The sequence below is a fragment of the Bufo gargarizans genome, chromosome 4 (genome assembly GCF_014858855.1).
Source record: "Bufo gargarizans isolate SCDJY-AF-19 chromosome 4, ASM1485885v1, whole genome shotgun sequence".
Classification (NCBI taxonomy): Eukaryota; Metazoa; Chordata; class Amphibia; order Anura; family Bufonidae; genus Bufo; species Bufo gargarizans.
In genome coordinates, this window is record NC_058083.1 from 72916874 (window position 1) to 72935894 (window position 19021).

Sequence of the window (19021 nt, forward strand, 5' to 3'; positions counted from 1 at the left end):
CATCACCCCCATGCATACCAGGGAAACTGTCTCAGCCTCAAGTTATGCAGCAGTCTCTTATGCTGTTTGAAGACTCCGCTGGCAGGGTTTCCCAAGGGCATCCACCTAGCCCTTCCCCAGCGGTGAAAGACATAGAATGCACTGACGCACAACCACTTATGTTTCCTGATGATGAGGACATGGGAATACCACCTCAGCATGTCTCTGATGATGACGAAACACAGGTGCCAACTGCTGCGTCTTTCTGCAGTGTGCAGACTGAACAGGAGGTCAGGGATCAAGACTGGGTGGAAGATGATGCAGGGGACGATGAGGTCCTAGACCCCACATGGAATGAAGGTCGTGCCACTGACTTTCACAGTTCGGAGGAAGAGGCAGTGGTGAGACCGAGCCAACAGCGTAGCAAAAGAGGGAGCAGTGGGCAAAAGCAGAACACCCGCCGCCAAGAGACTCCGCCTGCTACTGACCGCCGCCATCTGGGACCGAGCACCCCAAAGGCAGCTTCAAGGAGTTCCCTGGCATGGCACTTCTTCAAACAATGTGCTGACGACAAGACCCGAGTGGTTTGCACGCTGTGCCATCAGAGCCTGAAGCGAGGCATTAACGTTCTGAACCTGAGCACAACCTGCATGACCAGGCACCTGCATGCAAAGCATGAACTGCAGTGAAGTAAACACCTTAAAACTAAGGAAGTCACTCAGGCTCCCCCTGCTACCTCTTCTGCTGCTGCCGCCTCGGCCTCTTCTGCTGCTGCCGCCTCGGCCTCTTCCTCTGCCTCTGGAGGAATGTTGGCACCTGCCGCCCAGCAAACAGGGGATGTACCACCAACACCACCACCACCTCCGTCACCAAGCATCTCAACCATGTCACACGGCAGCGTTCAGCTCTCCATCTCACAAACATTTGAGAGAAAGCGTAAATTCCCACCTAGCCACCCTCGATCCCTGGCCCTGAATGCCAGCATTTCTAAACTACTGGCCTATGAAATGCTGTCATTTAGGCTGGTGGACACAGACAGCTTCAAACAGCTCATGTCGCTTGCTGTCCCACAGTATGTTGTTCCCAGCCGGCACTACTTCTCCAAGAGAGCCGTGCCTTCCCTGCACAACCAAGTATCCGATAAAATCAAGTGTGCACTGCGCAACGCCATCTGTGGCAAGGTCCACCTAACCACAGATACGTGGACCAGTAAGCACGGCCAGGGACGCTATATCTCCCTAACTGCACACTGGGTAAATGTAGTGGCAGCTGGGCCCCAGGCGGAGAGCTGTTTGGCGCACGTCCTTCTGCCGCCAAGGATCACAGGGCAACATTCTTTGCCTCCTGTTGCCACCTCCTCCTACTCGACTTCCTCCTCCTCTTCTTCCACCTGCTCATCTAGTCAGCCACACACCTTCACCACCAACTTCAGCACAGCCCGGGGTAAACGTCAGCAGGCCATTCTGAAACTCATATGTTTGGGGGACAGGCCCCACACCGCACAGGAGTTGTGGTAGGGTATAGAACAACAGACCGACGAGTGGTTGCTGCCGGTGAGCCTCAAGCCCGGCCTGGTGGTGTGTGATAATGGGCGAAATCTCGTTGCAGCTCTGGGACTAGCCAGTTTGACGCACATCCCTTGCTTGGTGCATGTGCTGAATTTGGTGGTGCAGAAGTTCATTCACAACTACCCCGACATGTCAGAGCTGCTGCATAAAGTGCGGGCCGTCTGTTCGCGCTTCCGGCGTTCACATCCTGCTGCTGCTCGCCTGTCTGCGCTACAGCGTAACTTCGGCCTTCCCGCTCGCCGCCTCATATGCGACGTGCCCACCAGGTGGAACTCCACCTTGCACATGCTGGACAGACTGTGCGAGCAGCAGCAGGCCATAGTGGAGTTTCAGCTGCAGCACGCACGGGTCAGTCGCACTACAGAACAGCACCACTTCACCACCAATGACTGGGCCTCCATGCGAGACCTGTGTGCCCTGTTGCGCTGTTTCGAGTACTCCACCAACATGGCCAGTGGCGATGACGCCGTTATCAGCGTTACAATACCACTTCTATGTCTCCTTGAGAAAACACTTAGGGCGATGATGGAAGAGGAGGTGGCCCAGGAGGAGGAGGAGGAGGAGGAAGAGGGGTCATTTTTAGCACATTCAGGCCAGTCTCTTCGAAGTGACTCAGAGGGAGGTTTTTGGCAACAGCAGAGGCCAGGTACAAATGTGGCCAGCCAGGGCCCACTACTGGAGGACGAGGAGGACGAGGATGAGGAGGAGGTGGAGGAGGATGAGGATGAAGCATGGTCACAGCGGGGTGGCACCCAACGCAGCTCGGGTCCATCACTGGTGCGTGGCTGGGGGGAAAGGCAGGACGATGACGATACGCCTCCCACAGAGGACAGCTTGTCCTTACCCCTGGGCAGCCTGGCACACATGAGCGACTACATGCTGCAGTGCCTGCGCAACGACAGCAGAGTTGCCCACATTTTAACGTGTGCAGACTACTGGGTTGCCACCCTGCTGGATCCACGCTACAAAGACAATGTGCCCACCTTACTTCCTGCACTGGAGCGTGATAGGAAGATGCGCGAGTACAAGCGCACGTTGGTAGACGCGCTACTGAGAGAATTCCCAAATGTCACAGGGGAACAAGTGGAAGCCCAAGGCCAAGGCAGAGGAGGAGCAAGAGGTCGCCAAGGCAGCTGTGTCACGGCCAGCTCCTCTGAGGGCAGGGTTAGCATGGCAGAGATGTGGAAAAGTTTTGTCAACACGCCACAGCTAACTGCACCACCACCTGATACGCAACGTGTTAGCAGGAGGCAACATTTCACTAACATGGTGGAACAGTACGTGTGCACACCCCTCCACGTACCGACTGATGGTTCGGCCCCATTCAACTACTGGGTCTCTAAATTGTCCACGTGGCCAGAGCTAGCCTTTTATGCCTTGGAGGTGCTGGCCTGCCCGGCGGCCAGCATTTTGTCTGAACGTGTATTCAGCACGGCAGGGGGTGTCATTACAGACAAGCGCAGCCGCCTGTCTAGAGCCAATGTGGACAAGCTGACGTTCGTAAAAATGAACCAGGCATGGATCCCACAGGACCTGTCCGTCCCTTGTCCAGATTAGACATTAACTACCTCCCCTTAACCATATATTATTGTACTCCAGGGCACTTCCTCATTCAATCCTATTTTTATTTTCATTTTACCATTATATTGCGAGGCTACCCAAATTTGAATGAACCTCTCCTCTGTCTGGGTGCCGGGGCCTAAATATATGCCAATGGACTGTTCCAATGTTGGGTGACGTGAAGCCTGATTCTCTGCTATGACATGCAGACTAATTCTCTGCTGACATGAAGCCAGATTCTCTGTTACGGGACCTCTCTCCTCTGCCTGGGTGCTGGGCCTAAATATATGCCAATGGACTGTTGCACTGGTGGCTGACGTGAAGCCTGATTGTCTGTTACGGGACCTCTCTCCTCTGCCTGGGTGCTGGGCCTAAATATCTGACAATGGACTGTTGCATTGGTGGCTGACGTGAAGCCTGATTCTCTGCTATGATATGAAGACTGATTCTCTGCTGACATGAAGCCAGATTGTCTGTTACGGGACCTCTCTCCTCTGCCTGGGTGCTGGGCCTAAATTTATGAAAATGGACTCTTACAGTGGTGGGTGACGTGAAGCCTGATTCTCTGCTATGACATGAAGACTGATTCTCTGCTGACATGAAGCCAGATTGTCTGTTACGGGACCTCTCTCCTCTGCCTGGGTGCTGGGCCTAAATTTATGAAAATGGACTCTTACAGTGGTGGGTGACGTGAAGCCTGATTCTCTGCTATGATATGAAGACTGATTCTCTGCTGACATGAAGCCAGATTGTCTGTTACGGGACCTCTCTCCTCTGCCTGGGTGCTTGGCCTAAATTTATGACAATGGACTGTTGCAGTGGTGGCTGACGTGAAGCCTGATTCTCTGCTATGACATGCAGACTGATTCTCTGCTGACATGAAGCCAGATTCTCTGTTACGGAACCTCTCTCCTCTGCCTGGGTGCTGGGCCTAAATTTATGAAAATGGACTCTTACAGTGGTGGGTGACGTGAAGCCTGATTCTCTGCTATGATATGAAGACTGATTCTCTGCTGACATGAAGCCAGATTGTCTGTTACGGGACCTCTCTCCTCTGCCTGGGTGCTGGGCCTAAATTTATGACAATGGACTGTTGCAGTGGTGGCTGACGTGAAGCCTGATTCTCTGCTATGACATGCAGACTGATTCTCTGCTGACATGAAGCCAGATTGTCTGTTACAGGACCTCTCTCCTCTGCCTGGGTGCCGGGGCCTAAATTTATGACAATGGACTGTTACAGTGGTGGCTGACGTGAAGCCTGATTCTCTGCTATGACATGCAGACTGATTCTCTGCTGACATGAAGACAGATTCTCTGTTACGGGACCTCTCTCCTCTGCCTGGGTGCCGGGGCCTAAATATCTGAGAATGGACTGTTCCAGTGGTGGGTGACGTGAAGCCAGATTCTCTGCTATGGGACCTCTCTCCAATTGATTTTGGTTAATTTTTATTTATTTAATTTTTATTTTTATTCATTTCCCTATCCACATTTGTTTGCAGGGGATTTACCTACATGTTGCTGCCTTTTGCAGCCCTCTAGCCCTTTCCTGGGCTGTTTTACAGCCTTTTTAGTACCGAAAAGTTCGGGTCCCCATTGACTTCAATGGGGTTCGGGTTCGGGACGAAGTTCGGATCGGGTTCGGATCCCGAACCCAAACATTTCCGGGAAGTTCGGCCGAACTTCTCGAACCCGAACATCCAGGTGTTCGCTCAACTCTAATTCTGAGGACTGATATCTGCTCTAGCGATATAGCGCCATTTTTATAGGGAAATGTCAATAAGCGTTTGTATAGTTTCTCCTTGTAGAGACAGCCAAGTTGTCATCTCGGCCTTCTCCACAAGTAGAAACTTAGGTGGTCATTTATTAAGACACTGGTCTAAATATCCCCTATAGCTGGAGGTGGATCTGCCGAAGTTATGAAGAGGCTCCAACCTCTATAAAACTTTGGCGTATCCTGCGTCAGTCTAAATGTGAGCCAGCTTCCTTGCTGGCTTAAAGGGAATGTGTATCAGAATATGACCTGCTGCTGAAATCACTTCATTATGTTTAATATATTTTTAAAGAATTGTTGATGATGTTGTTTTGTTAATTTTCCATGTCACTTTTTCTATTTCAACTAACACCAAAAATCCAGCAGTTTTTTGCCCTGGCCACTATATCCAATAACTGGTGCCACTTCTTAATTTGTACAGATCACTTTACTGCAGTTAACTCATTCTTATCCAACCTGTAATGATATCCTCTCTGTGTATAGATAAGTCAGGATCCTCCATTCACAATAGGTGATATCACAGCTTATCTATTCTGTCCTTGTACAATGACCTCTGCACGGGTCACAGAGCAGCCTAGAAAACTCTCCCATGTAAGTCAATAGGGCCCTCTCCTGTCCATTGTGTCTATGGACCATCGGTCTGCCGTAAAGCAATTTTTTTAATGCTGTTAAGAACGGCTCAGGCAAGATGTTTTCATGTTCAACAAATAAAATAAAATAAAAAATCTACAATCAGAAAATAAAAACATATTAGAAAAAAAGGAGACTTGTTACTATCTGGTTTTAACTGGCAGATAAAATTTTGGTGACATATGTCCATTCAATTTAGACCATTTTTTACACATAAAACAGGCATAGAAAATAATGAGTGAGATGGGCCTGCTGGCCAGTCCCCTTCCCCACCCGTGCCAAGTCCACTTTTTTAGACCTGGCGTGAGCAGGGTATAGTCGCAGATTGTGGGTCAAATAAACTTTGCACCACAATCTACAAAAGAAATACGCCAAATATAGGCGAATTTATGGATAGCAGATGACCCCCTTAATTCTCAAGACACACATCAAAGTCCTCTCATCCAGCCAAACGAGTTCCATGCCTTGCCCTGCTGAGGGGCAAAAACCCAAGTCATTGTTTCAAGGCCTGTTTAAAGAGCAAGGCACTGATTTTTAGGGTAACCAGCCAATATGTGGTGGTAGAAAGCCAGCTTTTGTCATCTCGGAGAAGGGTTTATTTATGTATCTGCTTATCCAGGGAGCATTGCCTGGCCTATAAGACTTACTCGGATGTCTCCATAAGGAGAAACTTAATTGTCCCAAACTTACACCAAAGTTCTCTCACCAAGTCAGTACCACTGCACTGATGAGGGCCAGAGAAAAGCAAAACAGCTGTCTTCTGATGGGTGTCTTTTATTATGGAAAAGATTCTGGTTTTGGCTTTTTTTCCACGTCGTTGCATCAAGGTTTCTTAAAAAGTCATACCTTGACTTACAGTGTGGCCATCCAATAGGTGGCAGTAGACAGACAGCTTTTGTCCTCCTGGATAAGAGTTTAATTACATTTCTTTTTTCCCAAGGAGCATTGCCTGGTCTTTAAGACTCCCTACCAGTTGATGGTCTCCACAAAGAAAAGCTTAACTCCCCTAAATGTGTGATATTTGAAAAATACCTTTAATAGCCTCCACTCAAATGGCCATATATACACAAGCTTCGGTTGTAGTTTATTAGCAGCTTTAAAAGATCTTACAGATAACATTTTATTACATATATCTGACTATAATTAGCTAACATCCCTACAGCTAAATCTGTGGCGTTGTGTCTTTCCTTCTCATTTTTGTTATTTTGGCTTGACATTTCTCATGACTACAGGTAGGTGTAGAGGAACACTCTCCAATGATTCAGCACGGCTGTCATAGAGAGAGTCCTTCCAGTTTTAGATATTTCATTCCCAGTGCTTACTCAGGCTGCCCTCCTACAGTACACACACATTATTTCTTAGCACATGGTATGCTGAAAAAAACAAACTTGAAAGTGGGCTTTATGCCATCCTAGCAGATGGAGCCGAATGTATAGAGAGACCGTTTCATAAGGATATAAGGACGTATAACAATTTGCTGCTGTGTGGGAGACCAGGGTTTCGATTGGAACTTGCTAAATCATACTTCTGTAAAATGAAACCTTGCATCACTTCCAAAGTCACCCCAAGGTCTTCTCAGAACTTTTTTAAGTGTTTTTGGCTAATAGTTCTAGAAAACACTTATTAATAAATTGTAAATTGTTTTCTGAGAACATAGAGAATTGTAAGTTTGTATAATACCAACAACATGGTATTAATCTGCAGTGACGTGCCAAGGGGGGGATGCGGGGTCCGCCCCGGGTGCCCGCTCTCAGGGGGGTGCAAGAGCCAAGAAGCAATGAGCGTTTCCATCAATAAAGATGGAAGCGCTCATTGCTGCAGCGCCGAGGAGCTGTGGTCCTGTCACTCACTGACTGCTCAGCTCCCTCTGCTCCTTCTCTCCCGCACTGAATGGTGAAGCAGACACAGATTGCGCTGCTGGCCTATGTGGGAGGAGCCTGCAACCCGGGAATCTGTCTAAGCTCCTCCCACACCGTGCAGAGTGAGTAGTTACAGTTTTTTTTGTTTTATTAACAAAGAGTAATTACCACTATGAAGGGGGCACAACTGGCTTTACTACCTTGAGTGGGGCACAATGGGCATTACTACTGTGAAGGGGCACAGAGGGCATTACTACTTTGAAGGGCCATAACTGTTATGGGGGCACAGTGAGGGCATAACTAATCTGAAGGGGCACAGAGAGGGCATAACTGCTATGAAGGGGCACAAAGAAGGCATTACATGTGTGAAAGGGGCACAGATAGGGCATTACTACTGTGAAAGGGGCACAGAGAGGTCATAACTACTATGAGGGGGGTAGAATGACTGTGAGGTGGAGCACAATGAGGGCATAACTACCATGAGGGGGCACATATCTGGACAAAACTACTGTGAAGTTTGTATAATGAGGGCAGTACTACTGTGAGGGGGTACAATTTTTTTAAGTATTGGGGGGGACCAGAGAAAGGACCTGCACCCGGGTACCAAACACCTTAGGCATGTCATTGTTATTCTGTACTCGATATACATCACACATAGCTCTAGGCACAAAACTTCAGATGTTCCCAGTCATATGCCATACACATTAGTACAGCTGCACCACTGAATATATTGATCAGACCTTCTAAACTAACTGTTATATATAGAGAGAGAGCCCAAATACAGGTGCCACATGGAGCCCATCTATTACTGTTGTACTGTAGCTGCCAAAATAACAGCATCATGCACTTGAGAAATAATAGATCTACATATAACAGTGATATAGTAAAAATAACAGTCCCATGCAGTGCCCTAACCATATAGCCAGGGTGTGATCAAGGTGCTTTAATGGCTCCTAACTAGGTAGCAGGCATATACAGCTTTTAAATAATAGTATGCTGTAGTGCAAATAGTACACAGCCATGAAGTTCTGAGCCCTACACCATGAGGTGTCCATGTAATACTGTCATATAATATCTGCATAATACCATTACGTATTGTTCACTTATTGCTGCATTACAATCAAAATATACCTCTACAGTCCCACGTAACTGTGCTCAAGTAGCACATACTGCTCACATAATAAAAAATAGTGCTTAAAGGGGTTTCCAAGTTTATTTTTTATGTGATTGCCTATCCTAGGGATAAATTAGCCGTGGCTGATTGGTGGGGGGTCCAGCACCCTGCACCTCTTCCAATCAGCTGTTTTGTGTAGCACTGTCACCAGACTTTGGAGTGGGAGCTATACTGCATTGTCAACATTGTAGTGGACAGCGCTGGTCAATGCAGCACAGCTCCCACTGACTTCAAAGTGAGCAGCACTGCAGTAACGAGCGCTGTCCACTGCAATGTTGACAGTGCTTTGTAGCTCCGGTATCAACTTCTGACAACGGAGCTACACAGAACAGCTGATCGGTGGGGTGCTGGAACACTCACTCTTAAGGCTGGGTTCACACGGGCGTTGCGGGTGATGTGCGGGAAAAGATGCGGGTGCGTTGCGGGAAAATGCGCAATTTTTACATGTGAGTGCAAAGTGTTTTAATGTGTTTTGCATGCGTGTGAGAAAAATCGGCACATTTGGTACCCATACCCGAAATATTTGGGTTATGTGTTGTGTAGATTTTATTATTTTCCCTTATAACATGGTTATAAGGGAAAATAATAGCATTCTTAATACAGAATGCTTACTAAAATGTCCATTGAGGTGTTAAAAATAACAAACAAATTTAACTCACCCCATCCACTTGGTTGCGTAGCGGATCTCCTCTTTTTTTCTTCTTTCTTCAGGATCTGGGTAAACCTTTGATGACATCCCTGCGCTCATCAGTGATGGATCATGTGACGGACCATGTGATGAGCACAGTGATGTCACCACAGGTCCTTTTCCTCCTGGGCATCAAAGAAGAAGACAGAAGACAAGCCGGGCTGCGCGAACAGGGTGATGAGGTGAGTTAAATAAATAAAAAATTTAACCCCTCCATCCCTATTTTACTAAGCATTCTGTATTAAGAATGCTATTATTTTTCCTTATAACCACGTTATAAGGAAAAATAATAATGATCAGGTCCCCATCCCAATCGTCTTCTAGCAACTATGCGTGAAAATCGCACCGCATCCGCACTTGCTTGCGATTTTCACGCAGCCCCATTCACTTCTGTGGGGCCTGCTTTGCGCACAATATAGAGCATGCTGCGATTTTCACGCAACGCACAAGTAATGCGTAAAAATCACTGCTCATGTGCACAGCCCCATAGAAATGAATTCGTCCGGATTCAGTGCGGTTGCAATGCGTTCACCTCACGCATTGCACCCGCGTGGAAATCTTGCCCGTGTGAAAAAGGCCTAATTGAAGGGCAGCAGGACCTGCAATACCAGAGTGATCATGTGATGTCATCACGCTGGAAGTGCAGGTCCTGCTGCATCCAGTGAATAACAAGGTTTTGAGGAGCGAGTGTTCTCACACATTCAAGTGGAAGAGGTGAGTATTTTTTGCAATTTTAACTCCTGAAAGGCCTTTCTAGAGGTTTTTAATGGTCATTAGACAGGTGCACTCCTGTCTATACAGCTAATAAAAATAGGCCCATTAATTTTAAAGGGGTGTGTCTGGCTGTGAAAAAACTGCCACAAATAGGACATGTCCTATTTATTGACAGCAGTTATTCAGTGGCAGTTAAAAATGGCTATAGATGTTAATTGTGTGAAGGCTGTTACAAAAACGGTCATAAATTGCTTCTAAAAATGTGTGAATGTAGCCTAAGTAGGACCATTCACATGACATTTAAAGCCTGGAAAGAGCAGTAATTGTATTAAATAAATTATGTTTTGCCGAATTTTTCCCACAAAACTACGATCCTCAATAGGGATGAGCGAATCCTACTTCGGATGAAACATCCGAAGTCGATTCGCATGAAACTTTGTTTCAATACTGTACGGCGCGAGCGCTCTGTACAGTATTAGAATGTATTGGCTTCAGAAATGTATTTGTACTGTAAAAAACTTTTCCCGAACTCGGGTTCAGTTCCAAGTGGTATTTTGGAACCGAACCCGAGTTCGGGAAATGTTTTTTTACAGTATAAATACATTTCTGAAGTAATTATGTGAAGTCTCGCGAGTAATAACTTCGGCTCATTTGAGACAATACATTCTAATACTGTATGGAGCGCTCACTCCATACAGTATTGAAACAAAGTTTTATGCAAATCGACTTCGGATGTTTTATCCGAAGTCTATTCACTCATCCCTACTCCTCAACATTGAAATTGCAACTCCAAAAAGGAAAATTCCTGGAATTATGGAAATGATTGCTAGACATGTATGCAAATGATAAAAAAAAACAAGATATTCAAAACATCTTTATTTATCCAGGAATAAGTATAAATGCCACGTGCAGAAACAAACACACTTACACACCTTCACATGCTATCAAAGAGGCTATTAATGGTTATCTGAGGAATGTTCTGCCACTCTGAATGCACTTGAGCTAGCAAACCATCAAGATCCACTGCTGAAAGCTACCTTTGCAATTACCAACCGATGACACCCCAAAGGCTCTTGATGGGAGACAAGTCCAGAGACGCTGCAGGCCATGGTAGCACGTTTAAGTCATGCAGGCTGCTCACAGAAGCACAAGCAACATGCAACCTTTTAGAAAAACAGCTCCTGGGACATTTTGGAGAAATGGCTGTACAACTGGTTCCACGACCAAATCAACAAAATGCCACGCTGTTACTGTTCTTGAAATGAAAAATAGAGGGGTTCGACTACAGTATATTACATCACCCCACACCATAATTCCAGGAGTAGGACTGGTGTGACATTTGATTATGAAGGCCTCTTCATGGCTTTGCCCACATGATCTACAGACCAATCTCCAGCTATTTTTGTATCTGACACAAAAGCGGGACTCACTGATTGCTGAGGAGGCTAGACCTCCATTCCAGCCTCCATTGCCGTCTTGCTGTGCACCAAGATAGACTTCGAAAGCGCTGGTGTGAAGTAAATGAAACACCTGTAGCTGGACGTCTGGCTGATAGCCCAATGTTGTGAAAAGGCCTTCGGATGGTTTGTATAGACACTGTGTTGTGTCCGATTTCACTTGTCATACAGAATGAATGACTATGCGCCATTCTTCTAATCAGATGATCAGTTCTCCTCTGTTCACCTCTTGCTTTTATTCCATTATATAATTAATCTCCCAACCACCAGGACATGCAACATTGAACAGTGCTGATATCTCAGCCTAGATGGGTAGTGATCTGCAAGAGTGATAAACCAAGGTCTCTAAGGTCAAGCATTCTGTCCCTCTCAGATTGCGACAAGTGGCAATAACTGACATGTTGATGAACAGGAGGTATCTCACAATCATCCCACACAACTTGATCCAATTTTTGAGGTTTCATGTGGCTAAAAAAGCTTTGCTTTCAGTCTGTCTTTTATATCCCTCCCACATGCTACAGATTGGAGCTAGGTGCTTAAAAATGTGATCATCTGCAGATCTTAGTGACACCTGCTAATTCCTCATTTTGCATAACCTTATGGCTTGTCCTTCTTGGTGTTGCAGTTGCAATTTTAATTTTGAGGAGTGTATATAACAATCTGCTGCATCTGCTCTGTAACATGTTTCCTGCATATTGCACTGCATTTCCATGCTGACAGGTTCATTTAAGATATATTTAACTTGGTGGTTAAAATTTTTGAACATTTGAAAAATTATTTCCAAATGGACATCATTGTTCATTGCTATGACCTCACTGTTTTCCCCATGGTTTGCACAATGGCTTGTTCTCCAAAGTTTTCACTCTTTATAGCATCTCGCCACTACTATCCTGTATCTGCTCAATAAAAGTTGTGGATAAATATTGGAGAGTGATTTATTACATATGTCAGGCATTGTAGGTATGAATTATTTAGGACTCTTTATGGAATGTGCGTCGTGCCAGCTTGCTCACAGTATGAGAAGCTGAAATAGATGAATAATAGTTTTGGTATTAAACAGCATGTTTGATGCCATAATACAACATCTGCTATTTAAAACATAAAAGTTAAAATGTCATTCAGAAGAGAACATTTGTTAAAATAACACTATCTGTTACTATATATTAATTTTGCAACCAAGAAAGTACAAGGGATAACTCAACGAATTGTGTAACTCTTCAGGTTGGTATATTGTATATAAAAAAATAAAACCTTTTCTCAGTGCTTACAAAATATCCTATGTTTAATTCGAACTCTATACATGTGTATAGTAAGGTATATTGTTACAGATTTCAAAAGTCTTCACCAAATTTGTCACATCTGAAATGAGTCTACGGCTGGGGCTGAACACTGACACCAAAGATCACTGTGTAGCACTGCAGTCTCACAACATAATGGAAGTATTTCTTGAGATTCTGGGGTAGAGGTAGCGGTAGTGGCAATTTTTGCTGCAAACCCATTCACTTCCATTAAATTGCAAGGCTGCAGAGATACACAGTAATCGGTTTCCCCGTTGTAAGGATGAAATACACTATTTTTAAAGACTAGATTCACTTTAAATTGCTGGGTGTGCCCTTACATATAGCTTAATCTACTGTAGACCTAAACAAACAGGTTTCATGGAACCCATTCCTTTGACCCAAGAAACAGTGCAGTCTCAGATAGGAAGACAGTACCTGCCTGTCACTTTTTGCCCTGCCTGCCCTCTCTACAGCGGCCCTGCCACCTTTCTCTCCCAGAATGCCTACCATCTGTACTTAATTTCGCTTCTCATACAGAGTTTATGCCACCTTCTATGCTACAACCCCATCTAAAGTCATTTCTGCCTTCTGAGACCCCAACTTCTAAAAGACTCCCCGTCACCTTTCTTCCACAAAATGCCTACCACCTTCTGTTCCGTCTTCCTTTCTCCCACAGAGCCTCTGCCAGTTTCAGTGCTGCCACCCCACTCTAAGGGCTCTGCCAACTTCTGTGTCCCCTGCCTTCCACAGAGCCACTGCTAAATTTCATGCCCAGACCATGATGCCCTTACCACCTTCTGTGCCTTCTTCTCCTTACAGAAATCCTGCTACCTTTAGTCATCCATGCATTGCCTCCCTGCTAGCAGCTTCTGAGTCCCTGCGTCCTAATTACCTTTTATACCCCTGTACCACACAATACCCCTACAATCTATTTTGTCCCCCAAACTCCAGGGCCCAGATGGCCCCCAATCGCTCTATTACGCCACTTTGTATATACTGTATTGCATTCAAGACAGGAACTGATTATGGAAAGCAAACTCTCTTACTAGAATGTTACAGTGTATGGTACAGATCCGATTCAGCTACTTCTCTGGTTTTCATTAACTTTTCAAACACTTGCTCAGCAAAACAAAAGTGCAGGTGTATAAGCCTCAAGCCATTTTGGACATTGGCAGATTTTCAACACAGATTAAGCACCATGCAAGGCTTTCTCCTCTATAAGTGGTATGCTTAACCCATGCCAAGTAGAGTAAAAGAGACAACTCACCTTGTGTGAAAGGACCCTTTTTAATGAAAGGCATAAAAATAGATACCTCACTACGAGGGACAATCTGAAATGTGTGCCCTTTGTGCAATCTGCAAACATCTTTTTTTTTTTTTTTGCAAAGCAGATTACTGCTACATTAAGCAAGATTTAGAAGAAGTCATTTGAATGTGTATTGGTTTTACTCTAACTAGAGTTATTCTTGAAATATACATCACAATTAACACCAGTATGTCACATCCTCCGACAATGGCAGGTCATTGGACTATGTCAGAGCCAATTGCTCAGGACTGAAAGGAAAGGGGGTTAGAAAATAAATACAACATCAGAACCTGCAAATACTCTGTAAGTGATTCATATAAAACAAATAAAATTCTTTCCTGTGATATGAAACAAACGTGCTAAAGCACTGCAATGTGCTGCCTCCCAGGGCCGATCGGGGTCCCAGTGTGTAGAAACGTCGAGTGGTGATATGGCCTGTCACCATCCCTACTCTCGGGTCACGTCACTGGGGTGAATTATACTAGTGAGCTCATCAAGCTACCACAAAAATTCCCACCCACCTATTCTAGATGACGGAATTATGCTAACTTACTCCCCTGGAATCTAACACCCCAATATTTTCTATCACAATAGCTGCCACCATCTATACTATAAGGCAATAGGGGCCTATACTCAGATATTCTCTCAACCCAAATTTATCACCGTAACACAAGTTATCTTGAGGTGGTTATTATGGGGGACTTCAACTACCCAGATATAGACTGGGAAACTGAAACTTGTATATCTCATAAAGGAAACAGGTTCTTGGCAATAACTAGAGTTGAGCGAACACCTGGATGTTCGGGTTCGAGAAGTTCGGCCGAACTTCCCGAAAATGTTCGGGTTCGGGATCCGAACCCGATCCGAACTTCGTCCCGAACCCGAACCCCATTGAAGTCAATGGGGACCCAAACTTTTCGGCACTAAAAAGGCTGTAAAACAGCCCAGGAAAGGGCTAGAGGGCTGCAAAAGGCAGCAACATGTAGGTAAATCCCCTGCAAACAAATGTGGATAGGGAAATTAATAAAATAAAAATTAAATAAATAAAAATTAACCAAAATCAATTGAGAGAGGTCCCATAGCAGAGAATCTGGCTTCCCGTCACCCACCACTGGAACAGTCCATTCTCAGATATTTAGGCCCCGGAACCCAGGCAGAGGAGAGAGGTCCCGTAACAGAGAATCTGGCTTCATGTCAGCAGAGAATCAGTCTGCATGTCATAGCAGAGAATCAGGCTTCACGTCAGCCACCACTGCAACAGTCCATTGTCATAAATTTAGGCCAAGCACCCAGGCAGAGGAGAGAGGTCCCGTAACAGACAATCTGGCTTCATGTCAGCAGAGAATCAGTCTTCATATCATAGCAGAGAATCAGGCTTCACGTCACCCACCACTGTAAGAGTCCATTTTCATAAATTTAGGCCCAGCACCCAGGCAGAGGAGAGAGGTCCCGTAACAGAGGATCTGGCTTCATGTCAGCAGAGAATCAGTCTGCATGTCATAGCAGAGAATCAGGCTTCACGTCACCCACCACTGCAACAGTCCATTTTCATAAGTTTAGGCCAAGCACCCAGGCAGAGGAGAGAGGTCCCGTAACAGACAATCTGGCTTCATGTCAGCAGAGAATTAGTCTGCATGTCATAGCAGAGAATGAGGCTTCACGTCAGCCACCACTGCAACAGTCCATTGGCATATATTTAGGCCCAGCACACAGGCAGAGGAGAGAGGTCCCGTAACAGACAATCTGGCTTCATGTCAGTAGAGAATCAGTCTGCATGTCATAGCAGAGAATCAGGCTTCGCGTCACCCACCACTGCAACAGTCCATTTTCATAAGTTTAGGCCAAGCACCCAGGCAGAGGAGAGAGGTCCCCTAACAGACAATCTGGCTTCATGTCAGTAGAGAATCAGTCTGCATGTCATAGCAGAGAATCAGGCTTCACGTCACCCACCACTGCAACAGTCCATTTTCATAAGTTTAGGCCAAGCACCCAGGCAGAGGAGAGAGGTCCCGTAACAGACAATCTGGCTTCATGTCAGCAGAGAATTAGTCTGCATGTCATAGCAGAGAATGAGGCTTCACGTCAGCCACCACTGCAACAGTCCATTGGCATATATTTAGGCCCAGCACACAGGCAGAGGAGATAGGTCCCGTAACAGACAATCTGGCTTCATGTCAGTAGAGAATCAGTCTGCATGTCATAGCAGAGAATCAGGCTTCACGTCACCCACCACTGCAACAGTCCATTGGCATATATTTAGGCCCAGCACCCAGGCAGAGGAGAGAGGTCCCGTAACAGACAATCTGGCTTCATGTCAGCAGAGAATTAGTCTGCATGTCATAGCAGAGAATGAGGCTTCACGTCAGCCACCACTGCAACAGTCCATTGGCATATATTTAGGCCCAGCACCCAGGCAGAGGAGAGAGGTCCCGTAACAGACAATCTGGCTTCATGTCAGCAGAGAATCAGTCTTCATGTCATAGCAGAGAATCAGGCTTCACGTCACCCACCACTGTAAGAGTCCATTTTCATAAATTTAGGCCCAGCACCCAGGCAGAGGAGAGAGGTCCCGTAACAGAGAATCTGGCTTCATGTCAGCAGAAAATCAGTCTGCATGTCATAGCAGAGAATCAGGCTTCACGTCACCCAACATTGGAACAGTCCATTGGCATATATTTAGGCCCCGGCACCCAGACAGAAGAGAGGTTCATTCAACTTTGGGTAGCCTCGCAATATAATGGTAAAATGAAAAGAAAAATAGGATTGAATGAGGAAGTGCCCTGGAGTACAATAATATATGGTTAAGGGGAGGTAGTTAATGTCTAATCTGGACAAGGGACGGACAGATCCTGTGGGATCCATGCCTGGTTCATTTTTATGAACGTCAGCTTGTCCACATTGGCTGTAGACAGGCGGCTGCGGTCTGTAATGACGCCCCCTGCCGTGCTGAATACACGTTCAGACAAAACGCTGGCCGCCGGGCAGGCCAGCACCTCCAAGGCATAAAAGGCTAGCTCTGGCCACGTGGACAATTTAGAGACCCAGAAGTTGAATGGGGCCGAACCATCAGTCAGTACGTGGAGGGGTGTGCACATGTACTGTTCCACCATGTTAGCGAAATGTTGCCTCCTGCTAACACGTGGCGTATCAGGTGGTGGTGCAGTTAGCTGTGGCGTGTTGACAAAACTTTTCCACATCTCTGCCATGCTAACCCTGCCCTCAGAGGAGCTGGCATTGACACAGCTGCCTTGGCGACCTCTTGCTCCTCCTCTGCCTTGGCCTTGGGCTTCCACTTGTTCCCCTGTGACATTTGGGAATGCTCTCAGTAGCGCGTCTACCAACGTGCGCTTGTACTCGCGCATCTTCCTATCACGCTCCAGTGCAGGAAGTAAGGTGGGCACATTGTCTTTGTAGCGTGGATCCAGCAGGGTGGCAACCCAGTAGTCCGCACAGGTTAAAATGTGGGCAACTCTGCTGTCGTTGCGCAGGCACTGCAGCATGTAGTCGCTCATGTGTGCCAGGCTGCCCAGGGGTAAGGACAAGCTGTCCTCTGTGGGAGGCGTATCGTCATCGTCCTGCCTTTCCCCCCAGCCACGCACCAGTGATGGACCCGAGCTGCGTTGGGTGCCACCCCGCTGTGACCATGCTTCATCCTCATCCTCCTCCACCTCCTCCTCATCCTCGTCCTCCTCGTCCTCCAGTAGTGGGCCCTGGCTGGCCACATTTGTACCTGGCCTCTGCTGTTGCCAAAAACCTCCCTCTGAGTCACTTCGAAGAGACTGGCCTGAAAGTGCTAAAAATGACCCCTCTTCCTCCTCCTCCTCCTCCTCCTCCTGGGCCACCTCCTCTTCCATCATCGCCCTAAGTGTTTTCTCAAGGAGACATAGAAGTGGTATTGTAACGCTGATAACGGCGTCATCGCCACTGGCCATGTTGGTGGAGTACTCGAAACAGCGCAACAGGGCACACAGGTCTCGCATGGAGGCCCAGTCATTGGTGGAGAAGTGGTGCTGTTCTGTAGTGCGACTGACCCGTGCGTGCTGCAGCTGAAACTCCACTATGGCCTGCTGCTGCTCGCACAGTCTGTCCAGCATGTGCAAGGTGGAGTTCCACCTGGTGGGCACGTCGCATATGAGGCGATGAGCGGGAAGGCCGAAGTTACGCTGTAGCGCAGACAGGCGAGCAGCAGCAGGATGTGATCCCTGACCTCCTGTTCAGTCTGCACACTGCAGAAAGACGCAGCAGTTGGCACCTGTGTTTCGTCATCATCAGAGACATGCTGAGGTGGTATTCCCATGTCCTCATCATCAGGAAACATAAGTGGTTGTGCGTCAGTGCATTCTATGTCTTTCACCGCTGGGGAAGGGCTAGGTGGATGCCCTTGGGAAACCCTGCCAGCGGAGTCTTCAAACAGCATAAGAGACTGCTGCATAACTTGAGGCTGAGACAGTTTCCCTGGTATGCATGGGGGTGATGTGACAGACTGATGGGGTTGGTTTTCAGGCGCCATCTGTGCGCTTTCTGCAGAAGACTGGGTGGGAGATAATGTGAACGTGCTGGATCAACTGTTGGCCACCCAATTGACTAATGCCTGTACCTGCTCAGGCCTTACCATCCTTAGAACGGCATTGGGCCCCACCATATATCGCTGTAAATTCTGGCGGCTACTGGGACCTGAGGTAGTTGGTACACTAGGACGTGTGGATGTGGCAGAACGGCCACGTCCTCTCCCAGCACCAGAGGGTCCACTAACACCACCACGACCATGTCCACGTCCGCGTCCCTTACTAGATGTTTTCCTCATTGTTATGGTTCACCACAACAACAAAAATATTATTTGGCCCAATGTATTGTATTCAAATTCAGCGGGATATAAATTTGAGGCCTAGTATTTAGGCGCTGGGTGACCGGTATGGATTTAGTGACAGAATTAGACTTGGAAATGCACAGTAGTGTGTGTGTGAAGTTATTCTGAATGACCCTATGTGCACCTTGAATATTATATACCCTTTTAGGGATAGATTTCAAATAGCTC